General features: G+C 38.3%; 1 long non-coding RNA gene across 4 annotated transcripts in view; it reads right to left on the bottom strand.

The window, feature by feature from the left end:
- The window catches only part of LOC108178325 (uncharacterized), a 100241-nt gene that overhangs the window by 60237 nt on the left and 17042 nt on the right, over window positions 1–22962 (bottom strand). For all 4 annotated transcript variants that reach the window (XR_011380675.1, XR_011380674.1, XR_007910344.2 and 1 more), the window contains exons 3-4: window positions 16283–16391; window positions 2475–2612 (exon numbers count right to left, since the gene is read on the bottom strand). This is a non-coding gene — a long non-coding RNA (uncharacterized lncRNA). The remainder of the gene's footprint in view (window positions 1–2474; window positions 2613–16282; window positions 16392–22962) is intronic.

The following is a 22962-nucleotide window of genomic DNA, read 5'->3' as shown; positions in this document are numbered from 1 at the left end:
ACCCCAAATCCCATTAAGCTGTGTGGTATGAATGCCATCTTAAGTGTTAAAGTGGTCACATTAAGTGTTTAAGTGAACGTATAGAGAGTATTAAGTGTTAAAATGATCATATAAATAGGATCAAGTGTCTGGTAATAATAATAGATAGAATTAAAAAAGAGAGAATGTTCCAACATGGGAAGAAGTACACACAGCAGACTAGAATGACAATCACTTTAAACAGCAATTTGACCTCAGAATCAGACCTTAAGGCATTCTGGTCTGGCTGAAGAGCCTATGAGAGCATTTCAGGCATGGAAAGCCAAGACACTGTGGCAAAAATGTTCTACATGAAGGATCTCTGTGACTGAGACCCCAGTGGAGAGAAGTGGCCACCAAAGAAGGGTGTACTATTCTCTTAAGGTTGGAGAGAACTTCCACTTTGCTTATTGCCTAGTCTAAATACTGACAGGGTTTGTGGATTCAAAAGGCTTCCACAGCCTTAGCAGCTCATATCAAGAGCCTTGGGTGGTCACTGACATCATACATAAGAGTGTTAATTGTTAAATTAACAACAAGAGTCACTGTGCACTTACTTCCTATGCAGGACCTCTGTCCTCAATGAGTTGTATTATGAGAATTAACTATAAAACTAGTTCTCAGTTTGTGTGTGTGTGTGTGTGTGTCTGTGCACGCAAACTGTTGAAATCTACTTAATATAGAGTTGGTCTTCTGTATACAAAATTAATTGAAAATGAATCTCAGTGTGGAATGGGACTGGGAAGGGGAGTGTGAGGAGAAGGGGGAGAGGGGTAGGAAGTAGAGGTAGGAGTGTGGGTTGGAGAGTGGGAAGAATAACTATATTCCTAACGTTGTACATATGAAAGTATATTCATTAAATAAAATGTTTCTTTGGGAAAAATAAGAAAAATGAAACAAGTGTTTGTAAAATACAATATTTTAAAATTCTCAAAAAATGTTAATATATGTGGTCCAAGTCAGCTGACAATCTCACACTAGAACTCTTGGCTATAGGAATTCATTTTTTTCCACTAAAGACATAAATGTGGGATGAAAAAAAATCACATGAACATTGACCATAACAATGAGAACATTGACTGCTTGAATGTCTATGAAAGTGCTGCATGCAGGAACAGGGTTTATAATTACTTTCAGCATGATTCCTGGACACAATGCAGAATTGTATGGACTGTCAACAGGGAGCTGTATGGGGGGACGAGTAGGTAGTCCTCCTGCCATGGGGATTCCCTGTTTGTCTAGCAGATATGCAGCTATCACCCACTCTGTGTCCCTCTCTTGCATTACTGTGTGAGGCTTGGAATATGTTGTACATTGTTTGCTATTTTTTAATACCAGGATTATTCTACTTGAATATTATATGTTCAGAATCACTCTCTTGCCTTCATCTTCAAAAAAATATGCTGTTAAAGGTTTTTGTCCTGGTCTGTATAAGCAGGCAATGATCTAAATTATCAGGTTTGTAAAGATGACTTTTGGGAACACAGGTGACCTGATGATGCCTATTTTATGACTCTCTTGGCCCTAGTAATGGATAATATAATTTCAAGATATAAATATAAACAGAATATATGAGTGCAAAAAATTTATCAGGGGGTTTGCAGAATGAGGCAACATAATTTAAACAGGGTGACCTTAAAAGTTTTGAGGTACAGTTGTCCTTTCTAAAACATCAGAAAGGACACCCTGAAGTAAAGAAACCATCTACTGGATACTGAATTATTTTTTATGTTCCCTATTACTGAAATTTCTTACTACAGATTTCTAATGTTCAGAATGAATTCCTTCTAAAAAATTTTTAATGGAATCTTGCAGATAACATTGCCAGAGGTTTTGGAAATAGGACTTTCTGAGACATTTGATGTGCAGGCACCTATCTTATAAGAAGTAGTTTTTGAAACTCAATCTTGACACTGGGTAATATGGAATGTTTGTGGAAGAATAAAGAGGAGAAAGGTCCTAGGAATTTGGTGGTGTTTTCTTTAAGCAGGTGCACACAGGTTTGGATATCCAAGGAAAGTTGCTTTGCCTTTTTTCTCAAAGATGTCCTCTTAGCATTTGAGCCCAGCTTTTGTGTTTATATCTGTAGGAGTTGTTTTTTTTTTTGTACTATGATTATTTTAAACACATTACTTTTGAAGCAATTTTGATTTACAGAAAGTTACAAAGATAATACAAGGAGTTTCATATATACTTCAGATTCCTGTAATGTTCATCTATTATCTAACCATACACTACATATGAGACATGAGAAACAGATATTGATAACAAAACTGCTAACCAAAGAACAGACTTTGTTTTTATTTTACCAGATTTTTCAATAATAATAATTTTTTTTGTTCCAGGGTCCCATCAAAACACCAAATTACATTTGTTGCCAGTGTACTACTTATCTATTACTATCCAACAAGTTCACAGTGATTTTGGTGGCTCAAAACAAAGCACACGCTACTCACAGCTTCTTGGATAAATGGCCATATCTAAGGTCTTTGGTGATGGTTCATGACAAGAAGAAATCATTTTATGAGCTCATAGAACTGTTGTGAGGACTCAATTCCCTCCCAGGTTTAGGTGATTTCACTGGTAAATTAAACCTAAAATGAATTAATAACAGAACTTCAGTAACTCCTTTTTAAAGAAAAAAATAATAACAGATTAGAAGAGACCACTTCCCAATGCAATATATGAGCCTGATTACTCTGAAACCATAAACAGACACAGAAATTACAAGAAAGAAAATTACAGACAAATACGTCTCTTAAATAGAGGAAAAATACTGAAAGGGAGATATCAAAATATATTAGCAACATATAACAGCTACCTTACACCCTAAGAGTACTTATCCCCAAAACGTAAGTTTGGAAAAAGTGAAATTACCAAAAAAGATAATATTAGTAGTAACTGAGTTTTGGAGAGAGAAACATTAATTAGATGAAATAAATAGATAATAGTGTGTCATGTCAGTGTATCTATTCCCTATGATATTTAGTGGTTATGTTGATCAGCCAAATGTAAGGAGATTTTAAAAAGTATTTAGTAATTTGGGAGATTCAAAGGGCAATGCAGATAAAATAATATAATTATTTAACAAATAAATGAAATAGCTTTACTGAGTTACTGCGGAGAGAATTGGACTGACCCACATAATTTAGAACATATGAGGGTATTTCAAAAAGCCTGTAAAAATGAAATTGAAACATAAGTTCATTTTGGTACAAAAATGTCTTGATATGCAGATTTTCTGTAATATGCATTTTCTTTTTTTAAAAGATTCATTTATTCATTTGAAAGTCAGAGTTATACAGAGGGAGGAGAGGCAGAGAGAGAGAGGGAGAGAGAGAGGTCCTCCATCTGATGGTTCACTCTCCAATCAGCTGAAATGGCTGGAGCTGTGCCAATCTGAAGCCAGGAGCCAGGAGCTACCACTGGGTCCCCAGTGTGGGCACAGGGACCCAAGGACTTGGACCATCTTCCACTGCTTTCCCAGGCCATAGCAGAGAGCTGGATCAGAAGTGGAGCAGCTGGGTCCCAAACCTCTGGCCATATGGGATGCTGGTGCTTCAGGCCAGGGTGTTAACCCACTGTGCCACAGCACTGGCCCCTGTAATATGCATTTTCAATGAACTACTGAAGACCACATCTAAGTGGTGATTTTAAGTTTTAAAATACAAAGGATGTATACATAAGCAAAGCCCTTTAGTAGGTAAAGTCTTTTTACAAGTGGCTATTGATTACCAGTTCTGAAAACAGTATACATTTACAATCAACAATCCATGCCATATAAATCAAATTGCAATGATGTAGGTACTTGAAAATGGTACATGAACCTACTGAAAGAACTTCCAGGGGTTCTATAGGAAGCATTTGGGCAACAAAAACAAATTTAGCGTTAAGTATAGTGTAAAATGAATATCCATAATTTCATATGATAATACATTTGACATAGATGATTCAATAAATTAAAAAATGACAAATGAATGTGATTAAACTGCCATGTTGATGAGGATGCTTAGCCTAATGATTTAATCACCACATCCCGCATTGCAATACCTGGGTTTCATATCCAGATCTGGCTCCTGACTTAGCTTCCTGCTAATGTAGATCATCTAGGCAAGAGTGAAGTAACTGGAATGCACTGTATGTGAATCACATTCATGTGGGATATCTACATTGATATTTTTGGAAGGCTGGGCTGTTATAGGCATATGAGGAGTGAACCAGTGGTTGGAAGTTCTGTTTTTTATTCTCTCTCTCTACTTCTCAAATATATACATATATATGTATATATATATATATAAGTATATATATATATATTTAAAATGTTTGCTGAAGAAGTAGACATATTTGTGCAACTTCTGCCTACGAGAAAGCTGAGAATAATGCCCTACTTTTAAAAAACAATCTATTTTTTTCTTATATTATTTTTCCACATAAATCAAATAATTCTATCTACCTTCCATACAGCTATTAGGGCTATTAAAGTTATTTGTGGGCTGCTGGAGTTTTATGTTGTCTCTGAATCCATTGTGAGTCAGCTTCAATAAAGAAGCAGGAGCTAGTCATCCTTGACATAGAGTCAGGAGCTTCTTCTGGGTCTCCCACATGGACGGCAGGAGCCCAAGTCCTTGGACCATTATCTGCTTCACTGCACATTTGCAGGATGGAATGTATAACAGCTGGGACATGAATCAGTGCTCATAGAGGATTTCTCAGTTACAGGTAGCAACTTAACTTGATACACTACAATGCAGGGCCCATGCCCTAATCTTTTAAATGAAATGGATACGTATTGGAATACAGTGTATCATTTTCCTTTTAAAAATATGGGGCCCCCCTCTTCCAGGCCAGCTCTCTGCTGTGGCCAGGGAGTGCAGTGGAGGATGGCCCAGGTGCTTGGGCCCTGCACCCCATGGGAGACCAGGAGAAGCACCTGGCTCCTGGCTCCTGCCATCGGATCAGCGCGGTGCGCCGGCCGCAGCGCGCCGGCCGCGGCGGCCATTGGAGGGTGAACCAACGGCAAAGGAAGACCTTTCTCTCTGTCTCTCTCTCACTGTCCACTCTGCCTGTCAAAAAAAAAAAATGGGGCCAGTGCTGTAGCATAGTGGGTAAATCTGCTGTCTGCAGTGCCAAGATCCCATATGGGCGCCAGTTCGAGTCCTGGCCTCTCCACTTCCGATCCAGCTCTCTGCTATGGCCTGGGAAAACAGTGGAAGATGGCCCAGGTCCTTGGGCCCCTACACCCATGGGAGATCTGGAAGAAGCTCCTGGCTCCTGGCTTTGGATCGGTTCAGCTCCGGCCATTGCCGTCAATTGGAGAGTAAACCAGCAAGTAAGTGGAACTCCTCTCTCTCTCTCTCTCCCTCTCTCTCTCTCTCTCTCACTCTCTCTCTCTCTGCCTCTCCTTCTCTCTGTGTAACTCTGACTTTCAAATAAATAAATCTTTAAAAAAATAAGTATATAGAAATTTCTTTAGGATAGACCATATGCTAGTCCATAAAGCAAGTCTCAGTAAATTCAAAAACATGAAAGTCTTACTGTGTATCTTTTCTGACCACAATGAAATGAAGCTGGAATTTAACAATTTAACAACTCAGGAATCTCTAGAGCACATAAACTTGAAGAATGAACAACATGTTCCTGAATGGACAGTGCCTCTTAGAAGAAATCAAAAGAGAAGTCAAAAAAACTTCTGGAAATGAATGAAGACAACAATACAACATACCAAATCTTATGGGACATAGCAAAAGCAGTGTTAAGAGGAAAATTTATAGCAATTTGTGCCTACATCAAGAAATAGGAAAGACATCAAATAAATGCATCTCAAGGACCTAGGGAAAAAAACAACAAACCAAACTCAAAAGTGGTAGGAAGAAAAAATAATTAAAATTAGAGAAAAAAATATTGAAAATATAAAAGATCAGTGAAATGAGGAGCTTTTTTTTTGAAAAAATAAACAAAATTGATATACCAGTTTCCCAACTAACCAAAAAAAGAGAAGAACAAAATCAATAAAATCAGAGATGAAAAAGGAAATGTGACAACAGGTACCACAGAAATAAAAAGAATCACTAGGAATTACTACTAAGAGATATATGCCAACACATTGGAAATTCTAGAAGAAATGGATAGATCCTTGGACACAATCTACCAAAATTGAGTCATGAAGGCATAGAAAACCTAAACAGACCAATAAATAAGATGAAGACTGATTCAGTAAGAAAGACCTTTGCAACAAAGAAAAGCCCAGGACCAGATGGCTTCACTGCTGAAACCAGACATTTAAAGAAGAACTAATTCCAATTCTTCTCAAGCTACTTAAAAGAACAAAAAGGAAGGGGATCCTCTCAAACTCCTTCTATGAAGCTGGCATCATCCTAATTCCTAAACCAGAAAAGGAAACAACAGAGAAAGAGAACTATAGACCAATATCTTTGATTAACATAGATGCAAAAATCATTAACATAATACTAGCTAAGCAAATCCAACATAATATTAAAAAGATCATTCAACCAGACCATGTGGAATCTATCCCTGGTATACAGTGATGATTGAACATTTGCAAATCAATAAATATATCACATTAACAAACTGAAGAACAGATTCCATATGATTATCTCAACATATGTAGAGAAAGTATTTGATAAAATGCAACATGCTTTCATGATGCAAATCTTAAGCAAATTGGGTAGCGAAGGAACATTTCTCAACACATTCACAGCAATTTATGACAAACCCACAGCCAACACCTTTTTAATGGGGAAATTCTAGAAACATTCCCACTAAGATTGGAACCAGACAAATATTCGCACTCTCACCCTTGATATTCAATATAGTCCTGGAAATTTTAGTCAGAGCTATTAGGCAAGAAAAAGAAATCAAAGCAATATAAATTGGAAAGGAGGAAGTCAAACTATCCCTATTTGCAGATGTCATGATTCTAGATAAAAGGAACTAAAGACTCCATTAAGATTATTAGAACTCAAAAAAAAGTTTTGTAAAGTGGCAGGATATAAAATTAACATACCAAAATCAATATGCTTTGTATACACAGACAATGTTGCAGCTGAGAAAGGAGTTCTAAGATAAATCCCATTCACAAGAGCTATAAAAATTGCATACCTTAGAATAAATTTAACCAAGGAAATCAAAGATCTCTATGATGAAAATTACAAAACATTAAAGAAAGAAAGAAAAATATACACAAAAAGTGGAAAAATCTTTCACGTCCATGCATTGGAATAATTAATATCATCAAAATGTACATACTATCAAAAGCAATTTATAGATTTAATGTGATCCCAATCAAAATACCTATGACATTCTTCTCAAATCTAGAAAAAACAATGCTAAAATTTATAAGGAAACACAAGAGGTCTCAAATAGCTAAAGCAATCTTAAACAATGAAAACAAAACCAAAGGCATGAAAATGTCAGATTTCAAGACATACTATGGGGCAGTTATAATCAAAACAGCCTGGTGCTGTCAATGGAACAGAATAGAAACTCCAGAAAGTAATCCACACATCTACAACAAACTTATCTTCAATAAATGAGCTAAAAATCAATCCCTGGAACAAAGACAATCTGTTAGTTCAACAAATGGTGCTGGAAAAACTGAATCTCTGTGTGCAGAAGTATGAAACAAGACCCCTATCTTACACCTTATACAAAAAATCCACTCAAAATATAAAAAGGGCCTAAATTTATGATCTGATACCATCAAATTACCGGAAAACTGTACAAGATATTGGCACTGGCAAAGACTACTTGAAAAATACCCGAGAAGCACAGGCAATTGAGAAATGAGGTCACATCAAGTTGAGAAACTTCTGCTCTGCAAAAGAAACACTCAGCAAAATGAAGAGGCAATCGACAGAATGGGAGAAAATATTTGCAAAGTATGCAATTGATAAAGGATTAATATTCAAAATCTATAAGAGCTCATGAAATTCATCAACATCAGAATAAGTAATACAGTTAAGAAATGGGCATAGGACTTGAATAGGCATTTTTCAAAAGAGGAAATCCAAATAGCCAAGAGACACATGAAAAAATGTTCAGGATCACTAGCTGTCAGGGAAATGCAAATCAAAACCACAATGAGGTTTCATCTCACCTCAGTTAGAATGGCTGTATACAGAAATCTACAACAAATGCCAGTGAGGATGTGTGGAAAAATCTACCCTAATCTACTGTTGGTGGAAACTAAACTGGTGCAGCCTTTGTGAGTGTGTATATATATATATATATATATATATACAGTATAGATATATCTCAGAAACCTGAAAATATATCTACTATATAGCCCACTAATCCCAATCCTGGGAGTTTACACAAACAAAAGGAAATCAGCATATGAAATAGTTATATGTACCCCCATGCTCATCGCCAGTTCAATTCGCTATAGCTCAGATATGGAATCAATCCAAATGTCCATCAACTGATGACTGAATAAACAAATAATGGCAAATATACACTACTACTAAGTTATAAAAAATGAAACATTGTCTTTTGCAACACAATGGATGCAACTGAAAACCATTGTACTTACTGCAATAAGCTGGTCCCAAAAAGACAGATACCATATGATTTCCTTGATCTGAGGTAACTAATAGAACACCTAAAACATAATGTATTGCAGTAAAATTGACATTTTGAGATTTGATGATTATTTATAGCTCTTGTCTCAACTTTTAAGGTATAGCGTGTTTTTCTTCATTTTATCTGTGGAGCTCTTTACTTTGTGTGGGGTTAATATCATGAGTATAAAGTAAATGGAAAATAGACTTTGTAAAAATTAAATGTGGGAATAGGAGAGGGAGGAGGAAATGTGGGAGTGTGGGAGGAACCACAGAGTGGGAAATATGACTATGTTCCTATACCTGTATATATGAAATACATGAAAGTTGTATACCTTAAGATATTAATTTAAAAACAAAAAAGAAAACTCATGAGAAAAATTTACCCACACTTCTGCTAAAACTCTGAAAATATAGAATATTTTTATCAAATAAATCCATTTTGTTTTCTTCCATTTCAGAAGCAATCATTTTCTGACTTCTATCACCATATATTAGTTTTTTTTATGTATTGTAGAAGCTTATATACACCTAATAATACACTAAAAAAGATTCAATACCCCTTCATGATTAAACCCCTTCTCAAATTAGATATAGAAGGTATATACTTCAAAATTAGAAAGGCTATATATGACAAACCAACAGCCAATATACTAGACGGGTCAAAAGCATTTGCCCTGATACAGAGAAAAATAAGCAAAACTCCACCATTCTTATTCAATATAGTGCTAGAAGTATTAGCAAGAGCAATTATATAGAGCAGAAAGAAATAAATGGTATCAAAATTGGAAAGGAAGAAATAAAATTATCCATGGTTGCAGATGACATAATGAAGCACATGCAAAGACCTAAACACCTCACAAAATGCTGTTAGGATTGATAAACCAATTCAGTAAAGTTGCAGATTACAAAACAAACATATAAAACAGGAACTTTTTAATATGATAATGATTAACTCACCAAAAGAGAAATCAAGAAAGAAATTTCATTCACAATAGCCGCAAAAAATATATATTTAAGAGTAAACTTAAACAAGTAAGTGAAAGATTTATACAATGAAAATTATAAAATACTGATGAAACAAGTCACACACACACACACACACACACACACACACAATGGAATATTATCCAGCTACAGAAAGAATGAATTTCTACCATTTGTATCAAAATGGATGCAACTGGAATACATAATGTTGACTGAAATAAACCAAACACAGAAAGACAACCACCACATATTCCCCTTTACATGTGGGAGCTAAAACTAAAAAAAGAAAAAAAATAGCAAAAGACAAAGAAATGCCTGTGTGTATCAGTACTGTTGCAAATAGAGTTTTCTTTTCTTTCTTTTTTTTTTTTTCTTTTTTTTTTTTTGACAGGCAGAGTTAGTGAGAGAGAGACAAAGAGAAAGGTCTTCCTGTGGGGAGCAACTTGGACTAGACTAAGTTACTGGAATTAAGACTTATTCTATGCATCTGCTCTCCCACAATATGGCGCTGGGAGATGAGTAAACGGGAAAATATCGGAGAGAGACTAGGGAAGAAGCGGGAAGAAGCCTGGGGAGCAAAAGACGGGAAGCCAAACTGAAAAGCAGAGACGTAAGCTAGGTTGGAATTCGTCAGGTTAGCCCGGGGAACTTAGACTGAAGACCTGTAGCGGAAACGTGAGCTAGGCCGTGATTCGCGGAAGCCGCCGAGCGCAGAGAAAGCACGCTGGGCACAAGCGGAGAGAGCGCACGGGGTGCGAGTAGATAGGAGAGCGCGGGGCTGGTGCTGAGGCCGTGGTGCGGGTGCGAAGGGCGCGGAGACCACGGAGCACGTGCAAAGCCGGGAAGCTGCGCAGATGAGAGAAGCATGGGCTGAAGCCGCACAGAGCAGGGAAGCCGCCGCGGGGTGAGGCGCTGAGAAGCCGCCTCGGGGCGGGCGCTGGGAAGCCGCGGGGATAAGAGAAACAGAAGTATAGAAGTAAAATGAGAGAAACAGGAATGCTGGCAGATAGAAGTAAAATAAGAGATATAGGAATGCCCGGAGATAGAGAAATAGAGAAAAATAAGGCCTCCCCACAACATGGCAATGAGAGAGCTTGGATTCAGTCTGCCTGATTAGGCGATAAGCACCAGCAGGCAGCTCTAGCAGAGTATGAGCCGCAGGTCACCGAACACAGGCACGCATCAGTGCCTAAAATCCTCCTCACAACATGGCGAAGAGAGGACCCGGATTCGGTTTGCCTGATTGGTAGGGATTATAAGCACCTGTGGGCAACTCTAGCAAGCAGAGCAGAGTGTGCGCCGCGGGGCACCGAAGACAGGCGCGTATCAACGCCAAAGAATAAAAAGAAAGGGGGAATTGTGGGGAGCAACTCAGACTAGACTAAGTTACTGGAATTAAGACTTATTCTATGCATCTGCTCTCCCACAATATGGCGCTGGGAGAGGAGTAAACAGCTTCTACGCAGATGCCTCCAGTTCGACCAATAAACTGCAGGAGCTGCTCCTGATTGGAGGAGAGCAGCGTGCTCGGCGTGTGGGTAGCAGAGTTGGGATTGGTGGAAGAGGACTATAAAGGAGGAGAGAGACAACATGCACCAGGAACATCCGGATAACATCTGAGCAGCCCCCAAGAGAGCCAGCTGGTGGTGTGCCGCTCCCCCGCGGAAGTGGGTAAAGTGGCAGGGGGAACCGCCCCTCCACGGAGGTGGAGGGGTTGCCAGCCAACCAGGGAAGGACCAGCAGCAAACCCGGGAAGGGCCGAGCAGACAGGAGAACAGCGCAGGGTCTGGTGTCGTTCCTCCGCGAATGGGGGAGCGACATCTTCCTTCCGTTGGTTCACCCTCCAAATGGCCATTACGGCTGGCACTGCGCCGATCCCAAGCCAGGAGCCAGGTGTTTCCTCCTGGTCTCCCATGTGGGTGCAGGAGCCCAAGCACTTGGGCTATCCTCCACTGCCTTTCTGGGCCACAGCAGACAGCTGGACTGGAAGAGGGGCAACTGGGACAGAACAGAACCAGCGCCCAAACTGGGACTAGAACCCAGAGTGCCAGCGCCACAGGCGGAGGATTAGCCTAGTGAGCTGTGGCGCCGGCCTGCAAATATAGTTTTGTCAAACTTTGTTTTATATCTTTGTCAAACCGATGGTAATGAATGATATGCTACTATAGTTGTAATTACCTGTGATTATCTTAAAATTTACTGTATGTAAGAGAAATGAATATTTTTTCATTTGGTTATTGTTTATAGCCCTTGACTATATTTCCACTGATCTATGATCTGCTTACTTTTTACATATTGACCATTTTATTTAGTGGAGCATTGGGTCTTTCACTACAATGTAAGTTAAAAGGATGTTATCTTAAATATAAGAAAGAGAAGAAAAAAGAAAATAATAAAAAAGGAAGGAAGGGAAGAGAAATAAGGAAAGAAAGAAGGGAAGCAAGGAAGGAAAGAAGTGGAAGGAAGGGAAGAATTACTATTCTCAGAATTGAGAATTTGTTCTCTTTGTATTAATATCACATTAGCAGAAGAATTGTGTTGTAGTGATTATCATGCATTTTCTATAACCCTAAGAATGAAATGTATTGCTAAATTCCTTAAAAATAAATGAAATAAAATAAAGAAGTTCATAAGGCCCCAGCATAAGAAAATGATGAGGGCAAGTGTGAACTAGAAATAACCATAGAACAATCCATGTGGAGAGGTACCTTTATAAACTATTCAGAAAAATTCATAGAGAATGAAGATAGAAATGCCAAAGAATTAAGGGTAAGTTTGCACTGGAGTGGCAGCTTCTAAAGACATAGAAAAACTTGCATCTTGCTCTAATCTTGGAATTTTGAGCACTGCTATCTGTAAATTTCATTTTAAATCTAACTCTTCTATCCAGAATAATTTCTCTCTCTCTCTCCATATATATATATATATATATATACACACACACATATATATATATACACACACACACACACATATATATACATATATACACACACACACATATATATATTGTTTTTTATAATCACATGAACAATGATCCTACAAAGTAATTTATGAAAAGTAATTGCATATGTAGATGCATTATGGCTTTTATAAAATGTTGCTCCCTGGGCCGGCGCCATGGCTCACTTGGTTAATCCTCATTCTGCAGAACTGGCATCCCATATGGACACCAAGTTCTAGTCCCGGTTGATGATCTTCCAGTCCAGCTCTCTGCTGTGGCCCTGGAGGGCATTGGAGGATGGCCCAAGAGCTTGGGCCCCTGCAACCGCATGGGAGACCAGGAGAAGCACCTGGCTCCTGGCTTCAGATTGGCACAGCGCTGGCCGTAGTGGCCATTTGGGGAGTGAACCAGTGGAAGAAAGACCTTTCTCTCTGTCTCTCTCTCTCTCTTTCACTGTCTATAACTCTACCTGTCAAATAAAAAAAAAGTTCTAATCTTATCACCTTATACACTGATAAACTCTACTTCTGAGTACTTAGAAAAAGCAATGGGCTTCTAGAGAAGTTCCCTGAAAAATATACTGAATTAAGAAGAAATCCATGTAATTTGTGATTTATGATATTGCTATATTTTACTTAATGTTTCAGACTTTAGGAAGGCTCAATTAACTTAATAGCAATCCTGATCTCTAATACATAAAACATTCATTCCCTGTACTCTGTACTTTGATCAAGCTAGTCTGAAGACAAGTGGGTGAGTCCTTGCCTCATGGTGTGGTCTGAATTTGGCCTGTTAAAATGGAAAGTTCTTGAGAATTCTGGTGGCCAGGTGAGCTTCTTTGGGATCTGGTTACAGGTTATAGATTATGGGGAACCCTGTCTTCTGTTAATTCAGAGTAATTATTTGGATTCAGAGTTCAGCAATGTGTTCTCATTGAGTATTACTTCCTATTATTACAAATTTGTGGCTCTTGCCTGCCCTCTCTTAAATCTGACCACTTAGGGCTCATTGTCTCTCTTGGAGTTCTGAGAAAAGTCATTTTTTTAAAAAGATTTATTTACTTATTTGAAAGGCAGAGATACAGAGAAAGAGCCATTTGGTTTACTCCCCAAATGGCTGCAATGGCTGGAGCTGGGCTGATACAAAGTCAGAATCAAAGAGCTGCTTCTGGGTCTCCCACATGGGCCCAAGCACTTGGGCCATCTTCCGCTGCTTTCCAAGGCACATTGGCAGGGAAATGGCTCAGAAATAGAGTATATGGGCCGGCGCCGCGGCTCACTGGGCTAATCCTCCACCTTGCGGCACTGGCACACCGGGTTCTAGTCCCGGTCGGGGCGCCGGATTCTGTCCTGGTTGCCCCTCTTCCAGGCCAGCTCTCTGCTGTGGCCCGGGAGTGCAGTGGAGGATGGCCCAAGTGTTTGGGCCCTGCACCCCATGGGAGACAAGGAGAAGTACCTGGCTCCTGCCATCGGATCAGCGTGGTGCACCGGCTGCAGCGTGCTGGCCGTGGCGGCCATTGGAGGGTGAACCAACAGCAAAGGAAGACCTTTCTCTCTGTCTCTCTCTTTCACTGTCCACTCTGCCTCTCAAAAAAATAAATAAAAAAAAGAGAGAGAGAAATAGAGCATCTGAGGCTCAAACCAGTGCCCATATGTGATGCCTGCACTGCAGGAGTCATATTTACCCGCTATGCCACAGTGCCAGCACCAAAATGTCACTTTTATAAACTTGTTTTGTTGGGAACACAGCTGAATTGATGTTACTCATTCTGTGACTTTTGGGACCTGGTAATGAATAGCATAATTCCATGATGTAAATGTCAACAGAATACATGAGTCCAGAGAATTCATGAAGTGTATGCAGAATGAGGCAAATCAATTTTCAGAGTATTCTCAAAAGCTTATAGGTATAATTTTCTTTTCAAAACTTGAAAAATAAAATCCTGTACCAAGACAAAAGTCTCCTGAAAAAACAGAAAAGTAGTTTATATCCCATGTCATTGTCATTTCTCCCTCTTGATTTCTAATGTCTAAAAGTCATGACTTCTAATAATTCTTTAGTGGAATCACTGAAGAGGGGGTTTGGAAATTGGGCTTTCTAGGCTAAGTGACTCTTAGGCAACCTTCTTGGAAGAGGTGGCTATTGAAACTTAAAACTGGAGACCGGGTAATGGGGAGTGTGATAGGGAAGATAAAAAAGGAAGAGAGGGAATAAGATTGTGGTGTAGCTGGTAGATGCTGCCTGAGACACCACATCACATATGGGCACTGGTTGGAGACTCAGCTGCTTCATTTCCTCTACAGCTCCTCACTAAGATGCCTCAGAAAAGATGGCCTAAGTGCTTGGGCCCCTGGACCCACATGCAAGAACTGGAAAAAACTTCTTGCTCCTGGATTCAGCCTAGTCCAGCCTCAGTCATCGTAGCCATTTGGGGAATGAATCAATGGGTAGATAATCTCTCTATATCTTGCTCTATCTCTTTATAACTCTGCTTTTCAAATAAATAAAATATTTTTAAAGATTTATTTATTTGAAAGGCAGAGTTAGGCAGAGACAGAGAGAGGTCTTTCATCCACTGGTTCATACCTCAGATGTCTGCAATGGCCAGAGCTGCACTAATCTGAAGCCAGGAGCTAGGAGTTTCTTCCAGGTCTCCCACATGGGTGCAGGAGCCCAAGGACTTGGGCCATCTTTTACTGCTTTCCCAGGCCACAGCAGAGAGCTGGATCAAAAGTGGAGAGGCCGGGCTTCAAACAAGCGCCCATATGGGATTCCAGCACGGCAGGCAGCAGCTTTACCTGCTACACCACCACGCTGGCCCCTATGGAAGAAGAAAGCAGGAAAGGAAATGAAGAGACACAACATTGAATAAAAGTTTTAAATAATATACTAAAATATAATTCCAGAAGTTGTGTTTGCAGGATTGCATAAGATTGATTCAAAAATATATTAGAGACAGAATTTGTAAGCAGTGTTAAATTTCTAAACATGCTTATGTATTAAAAGTCCTGCTGAAAATACTCATATATGTCCAAAGCACTAACATGTTCTATTTTAAGTTATTTATTATTTATTTGAAAGGCAGAGAGAGAGAGAGAGAGAGAGAGAGAGACTTTCATCTGCTGGTTCACTTCCCAAATGGTTGCTGGGTTGATACAAAGCCAGGAGCCTGGAGTTTCTTCCAGGTCTCCCACGTGGGTGCAGGGGCCCAAGGACTTGAGTCATCTTCTACTGCTTCCCCAGGCCATAGCAGAGAGCTCAATAGGAAGTGGAGTAGCCAGGACTCCAATTGGCACCCATATGGGATATTGGCATGGTAGGTGGCAGCTTTATCTGCTATACTACAGCACTGGCCCCAGTCATTAAAAATTTTACTATTTGCTTTTTCCATTACAAAATGGATAAGAGCAAATATTGTAGGTGGAAAATATTTATGGTAAATTAAATCTCTTCTTGATAGTGTTGCATTTGCTCAAAGAGAACTGAACCACTGAAAAATAAGAAGAAAACACATAAACAGACTCATGTAGAAATACATATCATTTATAAGAAACATCAATAAGAGAAAGATGTATTCTTCTATAAAGTTGAGTAAAAACCTTCCCATTTGCCTTAAAGTAAACAAAAAGTAACTTCCACAGGGCCTTTTGACCTAACTATAAAATCAACTGAATGCAATATTCTAAACCTGAAGGAGAATAATTTTATCACTATAAAGTGTATTATTTGGAAATTTTTGACTATGACAAAGTACCTGAAAGTTTTGTTGTGGTTCAGGGTTCTGGAGTTTCACAGGTTTCACAGTTCCGGACTGGGTTGACTCCACTGGTTCAGTCTCTGGTGGTAGCATCCTTACTGAGTTTCTGTGGTGGCACAGGGCATCATAAGGAAAGAGACAGGCTATGGGTGTGTCTGTCTTTATGTCTATCTTTTTCGTTAAATAACAAAACAAACAATACAGCAAAGAAATGGGCAAAGGACTTGAAAAGACATTTTTAAGAGGATGAAATCCAAATAACCTGCAGACACATGAAAAAATGCTCAGGATAACTAACAATCAGGAAAATATAAATAAAAAAACAGTGAGGCTTTGCCTCACTCCAGTTAGAATAGTTATCATCCAAAAATCAAAAACAATGAATACTGGACAGGATGTGGGGAGAAGGCACGGTTGGTGGGAATGTAAACTAGTATAATCTCTTAATACAATTAACATAAGACACTTGGAGCTTAACTCAATAGCCCAGAAGGTCAGTTTAAATACAGCAATTTGGTAGGCAAGATTTCTGAAACTAGACTCAAAGCATTTTCCATGTTAGCAAAAAGATATTCTAACACAGTTGATGTAAGCAAGGACTCTAGAGTTAGAGCCAGGATCAAGGTTCCTACTCATTTCTTACAGAGCTTAAACTCAGATTCAAAACTGACCATGGATATGGCTAAAAAGCCCATGAGAGCATTTCAGGAATGGAAAGCTAAGATACTATTGCAAAAAATGACCTAAATGAAAGATCTCTGTGACATCCCAGTGGAAAGAAGGGGCCATCAAAGAAGGAGGTATCTTTCTCTGAAAGGAGGTGAGAACTTCTACTTTGATTATGGCCCTGTCTAAATAATGTCGGAGTTTGTGGGCTCAAGAGGCTTCCATAGCCTTGGAAGCTCATGACAAGTGCCTTGGGTGATCACTGACACCATAAACAAGAGTGTCAATTGTTAAATCAACAACAGGAGTCACTGTGCACTTGCTCCCCATGTAGGACCTCTATTCTTAATGTGTTGTACTATGAGAATGAACGGTAAAACTAGTCTTCAAACAGTACTTTATACTTTGTGTGTCTGTGTAGGTTCAAACTGTTGAAATCTTTACTAAGTATAGAGTTGATATTCTTTATATAAAGATAATTAAAAATGAATCTTAATGAAGAATGGGAGAGGGAGTAGGAGCTGGGATGGTTTGGGCATGGGAGGGCGGGTATGGGGAGAAGAACCACTGTAATCCAAAAGCTGTACTTATGAAATTTATATTTATTAAATAAAAGCTTTCTATAAAAAAAAAACTGACCATGGGAGTGGTCCTCTTCCCTGCCTCTGAGATGTTGTGAGGTTTGAATTAACTAATACATAAAGCCTGTAAACTAGCATCAGATGCATAATGACCAACAATTCAACATTTCCTAACACTGACAATAATTGAACAATATATCCCTTGCATCAATTATGGGATGAATTGTTACTATAGAACATAGTAGTAGATCACAATGGAAGAATAAAAGAGTTGACAAATGAATACATACATCATTCTTGTCACTTTAGAAGTTTTACCTTATAATTACTGAAAAAATCATCCAACTTATATAAATGTGAATTAGTCCTAGATTATTTTTTCTGGTTACAAGAGATTTAAAAAAGCCAAATACACTAACAGAAGTATTCCCAAAACTTTTCCCATTCAGATCAAATGCTGCAGAGTCACTAACTCATAGTGCTCTTACAACCCTTACATTATTGTCATCAGTGTTAGTCTGAAGCCTGGCTATGCCATGTTTCTTGAGAGTGCCCTATACTTCTTTCTTTGAAATTATTTTTTGAACTGAGAAACTCTTTGCAAGTTTTCATGATAATAATACTATTAGAAATTGTTAATGGAAGGTGGTTGTTGTTGACAAAGCCCACACTTATGCATTTAAGGACACTTACTTTATGACTGAATTTGGTTAATTCTGTTTTTATAAAATCAAATATAATAGCTTATTCTCCAAAGATGTGAAAATATGCAGTCTAGCCCTAATGGAATACACTAGTTTTCTCTGTATTGAGGTATTTCTTAGTGTAAAACCACCCAATGGTGGATCACCTGCTGTATTCTGGTTTGTTACTCAGGAAATAAACTTGAATATAGTTTCATGTAAGTTGATAAATTCCATTTGCCTTCTATATACCTATGAGAGATATTAGATTTCTTAGTGGACTACTTTATATTCATATTTTATATATAGCAGGATAATGTTATAAAGTATATATCAAGAAATCCATTGATGTGCCAGCATTGTGGTACAGTGAGTGAGACCACTGTTTGGGATGCTTAGAGTGCTTGTTTGAGTCCCCATGCTCTACTTAACAATCCAGCTCCCTGATAATATAACTGGGAAAGCTGTGGAAGACAGATTAAGTACGTAAACTTCTGCAACTCATGTGGAGAATCTAGATGAAGTTCCAGGTTCCACGATTTAACATGGCCCAGCTCTGCCTATTGTGGGGAGTGAACCAGTGATGAATAAGATCTCTCTCTCTCTCTTGCTCTCGCTCTTGCTCTCTTGCTCTTTCTCCTTCTCCTCTGCCTTCCGCTCTCCCTCCTTTCACTTTCTCCTTTTCTTTCCCTCCCTCTCTCCCTCTCTCCTAATGAAACAAATAAACAAGTCCTTAAGAAAATATAAATACATTGACAATGAACATCAAAATGATGAAGAGTTCACTAAAAGTTTGAAACAGCTTGGGTGCTTCCTAAAGACTCAGAAAAAAAGTTATATGTTGAGAATTTGTCTTACTGTTAGGGATATAAACAGCATTTGCTCTAAGACACCTTCAAATACAATTCTAAAGTAACAAAGTTTTTTTTTTTAAAGATTTGCCTAGGGGCTGGCACCATGGCTCACTTGGTAAATCCTCCGCCTGCAGTGCCAGCATCCCATATGGGGGCCGGGTTCTAGTCCTGGTTGCTCCTCTTCCAGTCCAGCTCTCTACTGTGGTTCTGGAGGGCAGTGGAGGATGGTTCTTGGGCCCCTGCACCCGCATGGGAGACCAGGAGGAAGTACCTGGCTGTTGGCTTCAGTTTGGTGCAGCGCACCAGCCATGGCAGCCATTTGGGGAGTGAACCAATGAAAGGAAGACCTTTCTCTCTGTCTCTCTCTCACTGTCTAACTCTGCCTGTCAAATGAAAAAAAAAGATTTCCGTAATTATTTGAAAGGTAGAGTTATGGAGAGAGGGAGAGACAGAGGTAGAGGCAGAGGCAGAGACAAAGGGAGGGAGGGAGGGAGGGAGGGCTGTCTACAGGAAGAATATTCTGCTGAGTTCACATGATTCTTTTTTGCATTAATTATTGGCCAGGTAAAGATTATTTCATTGATGAATATTTTCAATTTTTTAATGAATTATTTTAAAAATCCCTTTACTTTTGTTCCAAGAGAAAAAATACATAAATGGAGAGACTAGATCACCTTTCAGTGCATTTTATGGGTCAGTTTACACATATATCAAAACCAGACCAAGAGATTTCAAGAAAGCAAAATTATCATTATACCTCATGAATAAAGGTGAGAAAATCCTCAAGAATATATATCAAGGCATATCAAAAAAATAAAACTAATATAAATATAAAGGGTATTTATTCCAGTAAGGTAAGTTTGAATTACATGAAATCATAATTGATGTTGAAATATCTGTGGAGTTTAGGGGCTTAGCAAAAATGAAGTTTAATTAGATGAAACAGAATTATTTTGGGCAGTGAAGTTACTCTGTATGATGTTCTCATATCACACAATGTATTATTTTTCAAATGCTACAGAACCTATGTCACAGAGTAAACATAAACACATACAAATTTTAAAAATATATGCTAGGTTGGGGGTGCTGGGAGCAATGTGGACTTAATAATATAACCACTTAACAAACATATAACAACCGCACTAAAAGGAGTAGGGAAAAAGGAATGATGGAAGAAACCGAATAAATAACTGGAGATTCTGAGTCTAAAAGCCGAAGTATTTGTACTAAGTACTGTACTTAGTTGACAAAGTTGTTTGCCAGGGGGGCATGGATTAAAGTTTCTTAAAATACAAGGTATATGTTACATGATTCAATGATTAAGTGAATGAGGTCAATTTTCTCATCATTTGAGTGTGAGTTTATACATAAACAGGTATTTATGAGGGTTGGATTTATGTTTTCCTGGATCAGATTTATGAAATGCTGAAGAAATTCCTTGAAATTTACATTTAACTAATACAGATATGTATGGAGAAGAGGGCAAATATTTACACACGTATGTCTATGTGCAAAGTAATATATACATATATGTCCTTCTGTGCAGTCAGATGACAAAGAATAGTCTACAGACCCCTAATAAAAATTAGTTCATCCACTGCACAGAACTTTAATTGTAAAACACTTCTAACAAATGAGAATTCCTTGAGTAGGCCATCAAAAATCCTGGAGCAGCTTACAGTATCAGAAAATAAGAAAATACTTAACACAAAATCAATTAGCGATACAAATAAAATAAAATCACAATGGTATCAGTAGAAAAACCAGCTGAAAGATCTTCTAAGAGAGCCAATACTGAAAAACTTTGAGCAGCAAAATAAATGAGCTTGCATTAAATAAAGTGTAGAATATCCATGATTTCATAGCATAATCCATGTGATATAAATAAATGATAATCGTTATCCCAATTTTGACCTGGCTTCTGCTAATGCAGCTAGGAAAGCAGTAGATGATGTTCCAAATACCTAGGTTCCTGCCACCCACAAGGAATCAGTGCTGGCATGGCCCAGGACTGTCTATTGTAGGCATGTATCTTTCTCTCCCTCTCCCCTCTCCCTTCCCCCTTTTCCCCTCCCCCTCCCCCCTCTCTCCCTCTCTCTTTCAGTGTTACACTGCCCTTCAACTAAAAAAATGATTCTTTAAAAATAAATACTATCACCGTCGCTGCGGCTCACTAGGCTAATCCTCCGCCTAGTGGCGCCGGCACACCGGGTTCTAGTCCCGGTCGGGGCACCGGATTCTGTCCTGGTTGCCCCTCTTCCAGGCCAGCTCTCTGCTGTGGCCCGGGAGTGCAGTGGAGGATGGCCCAAGTGCTTGGGCCTTGTACCCCATGGGAGACAAGGAGAAGTACCTGGCTCCTGCCATCGGATCAGCGCGGTGCGCCGGCCGCGCACTGGTAACAGCTCATGCCACTGGAGATGTTGTGAGGACTAAGTAAATTAATAAAACCAAATCTGTAGACTATTAGCAGATCTGGGTTCAGCACAAAATCAGTATTTTGGTAATTCTCAAAGTATTTTTCAAATAATTTTAAGATTTATCATTTGTGGCAATTAAAAATGCACCCCTTCATGCCACAATGAAAATATAAATCCAAAGACAAGCCAACACAAGTAATCCTTGTCACAAACAAGAGACTGAAAAACTCTTTTTAACTTACAGAAATACATTTGTTTTATGTATCACAAGCATGATTATATGACATGGAAAAAATAAGCAAATATATTAACAAAGACATGTCTAAATTTCTCCCATTTAAAGAAAGTCTTCTAAATTATTTTTCAAATCATCTTGCCAATTATTTTCCCAACATTGTATCATTTCTGCCAATCAGAATCTTTGGAAATGCCACATTTCTTTACAAAGTCCTACATTACTCCCTTGTGATTATCTTTATTCAATTTACTGATGGTTCCTCTATAATTTTGATGTTGATTACCTCACTGAAGACATAAATGGCAGGATTTTAAAGTTCATTCAGGTACAAGAAAGTAAAACAATTATAACTGTCTTATGACCAGTACTATTGTGATATTATCAATTTTAAGATACATCCTAAATTATGATACACACACACACACACACACACACACACGATGGAATACTACTCAGCCATAAAATATAATGAAATCGTGTGTTCCTCAACAAAATAGATTTAAATTTGGAGACCATTATGCTCAGTGAAATAAGCCAGTCCCCAAATGACAAATATCATGTTTTCCTTGCTGTATCATAACTAAAATAAACAGTACAAAAAAGACTGTATATGAGCAAAATTGACGTTTTGAGGTTTGATTATTGTTTACAGTTCTTGTCTATACTCTTGAGGAACAGCTGTTTTTCTACTTACTGTTGAATTCCTTATTTAGTGGATAGTCAGACTTTGATCATAAAGGAAATTGAAAGTATGTCATTGTAAAATTTAAAAATACAAAAAGAAAGAGGAAGTAGGATAGGAGTAAGGGAAGGTAGGGTGGGAAGTATAACTAAGTTCTTAAAATTGTATACATGAAATATAAGAAATTTGTTCCTTTTATATAAATAAAAGTTATAAAGAAGAAAAATATATATCTTGCTGTGATTTGGATACGTTACAAGATGTTGGTCCTTAGTATGGTGATGTGAAAGATATTTGGCCTTTAATAGCGGTACACTAGTGAGAGTTTGTTACTGGCCAATCCCTGCTCTCTGGACCCACTCTTGGCATATCTTCCTCCTGCAAAACTCTACCCCATGCTATCTACTACTAGGTCTTTACTGGAAGCCAGACTGATGAAGCCATCCTATCTTAAATTTCAACTCTCCAAACCTGTGTTAGATATTTTATGTATATTTAGGTATATTATGTATAGCTATTAACTATCTAATCTCAACTGTTCAATTTCAGCAATAAT

Source organism: Oryctolagus cuniculus, chromosome 12 (assembly GCF_964237555.1).
Source record: "Oryctolagus cuniculus chromosome 12, mOryCun1.1, whole genome shotgun sequence".
Classification (NCBI taxonomy): domain Eukaryota; kingdom Metazoa; phylum Chordata; class Mammalia; order Lagomorpha; family Leporidae; genus Oryctolagus; species Oryctolagus cuniculus.
Note: the sequence above shows the minus strand (reverse complement) of the source record. Positions and strands in the feature narration are given on the sequence as shown.